We start from the raw sequence: 3777 nt of genomic DNA on the forward strand, positions 1-3777 counted from the left end.
GTAGGTAGTAACTACATGTTCTCTGATCTTGGAGATTAAATGCAGGCAAGGATGGGCTGAAACTATATTGGATAGCTTAGTTGACATTTGCTCCTCTCATCATTACATGCTGAGTGGAGACTTCACCCATAATCAAAGAGAGAGGAGCATCAACGGGTTGGATTGGAAAGTTACAGTAAGCAAATAGCCCAAGAAAGTGAAAGGAAACTAAAGGGCATTTTGAAGAGAATCCATGGGAAGAGCTACAAATTCCTTCCAGTGAGGAAGGAAAAAATTAAACAAATGGAGCCTCGGTGTCAATTGTTGTGATTCCCTATAAATGTTTGTACAGGTTTAGGGACACCCTGAGCATAGGGCTGTGTCCCTGCCCATCTTGGCTAATAGTCATTAACAAGTCCATGAACTTCTCTAGTTCTTTTCTGAACCCACCAACAGCACTAAAACCATGCTATGAGCCAGCTTGTACTCAGCAAGCCATTATGCAATGCCAGCAAGCTTGCCAGTGACCACCCCATTTCCAACCTCCATTTCCTGGGTAAATTGATACCATCGGAGCTAGTCAACTTCAGCCAACTGCGACAACTTAGACAGACCCCTTCTAATCTGGCTTCAGACTAGGGTTTGACATGCAACAGCATTAAACCATGCTGATGTATCTCCTTAGGCTAAAAACAGGTCCAAATATCCATCCATTATTTATTAGCAGTCTGCATGGGACTGATCAAGAGATGCTACCAACCTGCCTGTAGTGCCTAGAAGAGGCGAAGAGTCTTGTTAAACTGGCTTTGATTTTTCCTATGAAAGATCAGAGGATTGCAATGGGGCCATTTTCCTTCTCATGAAAGGTTCCCTCTTTGGGGTTCTTCAAGGCTCATGCCTGTCACTTCTCTTATTCAGCACACAAAACCACTGAGAGATCATCAGCAGATGTGGACTGCACTGTCACCAACATGTTGATGACACTCAGCTGTATGTTTGTACACTTGTGTTAGAAAAGGAGTCTCCTGTTACAAATCAGAAAGAAATAAGAGTGCATGTGGAAGACACCTGCTTCAGCTCAGTCCTGATCAAAAAGAAGTGAAGCTGGTGAGAAGGGAGTAGTAATTAGAGCTGAGGTTCTCAAACTGGATTGGTCTGCAGAATTAATTATTTTACAAACCAAGCAGTAGGAAGATAGGTACTCTGACCCTGCACCATCATAAAGTAACTTCAGAGTGAAAGAGCCTGGAGAAACCTTCACTTAGGGAAACTGATAGGAAGTGTGATACCATCCTCTACTGAGATTTTCTGTTCTCAGATTGCCAAGATGATTTCAAACTTTCAAGTTATGGTTGACTTTTTTTTCCCCTTATGGATGTCCACATATCAGTAACTATTAGAAACACCTTCTTTTACTTTCACCAGGTGAAGGAACTCTGCCCCTTTTCAAATACTGCACTAGCAACAGAGCTCCTTATTTTCCTTCCCATCCCAAGGTTTGATTATTACAATACCCCGTCATTATTCAGAAGGCCAACAGCAAACCAAATAGTTCAACTTGTGTCACCCCATTTGCTAAGTGGAGAGAGGCGATGACAGCACAAAACATCAGTGTTTTATAAAATTTATTCTGATTTACAAGCCTAATTTCAGATTCAGAGTCTTGGCCCCTTGTCTTCCTAACTCATTTAGGATTTTGATCAGGCTACCTCAGAAACCACCTCTTTTGCCATCTTTCTCTGAGAATACGATAAATGATGGAGCACAAGTGTGAACCTGAAGGATTTTCCAAGCAAGAGGCCTCTTAGGAAATTCACCATCCCATGATCAAACTGAGCCCAAGGTCTCCAACCTTCAAATCACAGTGCAAGATTCTTCTCTTTTGGTAGGCAATTTCCTAACAGCCAAACTGTGGTGCAGCCCAACCAGTCAACTGTCCAGATATTGTTATTGTATGGAGTGATTTAAAGTATAGAGCAAAAGAGAGGGGGCCTTTTAGTGGCAGGATGAACTTGCCCAGCACTGAGACCTCTCCAAGTTTAAGGAATTAATTCACTGAAGAGTCACTGTTGTCCACCTCTGCAGGATTCCACAGGCAATCACCACCATTAGATCAATGGTGCATCAAAAAGTTGGTGATGGAACCAATATTAACAACCAGTTGAGTTTTTTCCATCAGTAGGAGTCAACAACTTATGTCACTGCAGTCTGTTCTATACCCAGAAAAAGGGATCAAGGAAATCTACAGACTCAGAATATAGCTGGAATTGTCTCATAATTACCTTGATAACCTTCCTATCCATCCCTCCCAAAAGGAAGTTAGAGACAGGGCAGTATTTGGCAAAGGTTATTGTTTTGGGTTTGGTTTTTTTGTTTGTTTGACATACACACACACACCAAGGATGATCAAAGGTCTAACCAGTGTTGCTGTGTGAGCTTGGCAGCTTGCCCTCTCAAGAGAGGCATTAACAACTGCAGCCAGTATCTGCCCTCCACCCCAAGGGTAGTTCTGCTTCTTTCATGGGGGAGCCTCCATGATGCAAATTGGGCAGTAAGCCCTTTGCCCATGCAGATTGGGCTCTGTTCCCTGCCAAGTCAACAGCAGCTCATATCTGCCAAAGAGCAGGATGGGGCAGCCTTTTCTCTTAAGTAAGTATGGACTAGGCCCAGAGATGCCCCATCTGAGGAGAGGGATAGCTCAGTGGTTTGAGCATTGGTGTACTAAACCCAGGGTTGTAAATTCAGTCCTTGAGGGGGCCAATTAGGGATCTGGGGCAAAATCAGTACTTGGTCCTGCTAGTGAAGGCAGGGGGCTGGACTCAATGACCTTTCAGGGTCCCTTCCAGTTCTATGAAATAGGTATATCTCCATATATAAAATCTGCTTCCTCCCAGGCTTGGTACCCACATCTCATACTCAACTATTGCTTCCAACAGCTGCTCCAAGCCATCCCCAAGTCCCATGCTCAGGTGTCACCTTCAGCTGCCCACAGACTCCAGCATATCCACAGGCTAACATCCAAAGCAAGTCAACAGCCTCCCTAACTTCCCCAGATCTCCCTTGAGCCCCAACTCCAGAAGGCAGACCCTTAACCCTCCCCTTCCCCCCAAAAATAAATCCCACGCACCACTCATACTCTAATCCCCGGGTTCTCAAACTGAAGGTCAGGACCTCTCAGGGGGTCACTAGGTTATTACATGGGGGGGGGTCATGAGCTGTCAGCCTCCACCATTTATAAAGATGTGAAATATATATTAAAAAAGGGATCACCAGTACAAAAGTTTGAGAACCACTGATCTAATCGCTGTCCCCAGCAGTCACCCAGCCTGACCACAGCCCCACCGCTGCCACCACACCTGGGAGAGACCAGCCGCAAGTGCCAGCCCCGGAGGCAGCAGGGTCAGCACAGCTGCATCAGGTGGGTACGTTATCCTCTGCCTGGGCAGGAGGGGCGCTGCTCAGGTGGGAGCAGTCTCTCTGCCGCCGTCCCTCACAGGGCACCCGACTTCTCAGACTGCGAGGGGCAAGACCTTGCTTGGGGTGTACAGCGCCTGGCACGCCGGGGCCGGGCACTACGGAACCAGTCCCTTCTCTAGCCCCAGCGCCCGCTCCCAAGGCCCCTTCCCGCCCCCAGCCCATGCCGGCCCCTCCCCCAGCCAACGTCCCGCCACCCCACTCCCAGCCGGTGTCCCGGCCCGGCCTCTCCCCGTTCCCAGCCCCCGCTCCCCTTCCATCCCTGCCCGGCTCCGCTCCTGGCCCCCCGCCCGCGTCCCGGCGGCGCCGCCGCCCCGCACTCAC

At 47.9% G+C, this 3777-nt stretch overlaps 1 protein-coding gene across 1 annotated transcript in view; it reads right to left on the reverse strand.

Moving 5' to 3' along the window:
• The window catches only part of AIDA (axin interactor, dorsalization associated), a 51096-nt gene that overhangs the window by 46993 nt on the left and 326 nt on the right, over positions 1-3777 (reverse strand). The window lies entirely within an intron of this gene.

Source organism: Mauremys reevesii, linkage group 3, assembly GCF_016161935.1.
Source record: "Mauremys reevesii isolate NIE-2019 linkage group 3, ASM1616193v1, whole genome shotgun sequence".
Lineage (NCBI taxonomy): Eukaryota > Metazoa > Chordata > Testudines > Geoemydidae > Mauremys > Mauremys reevesii.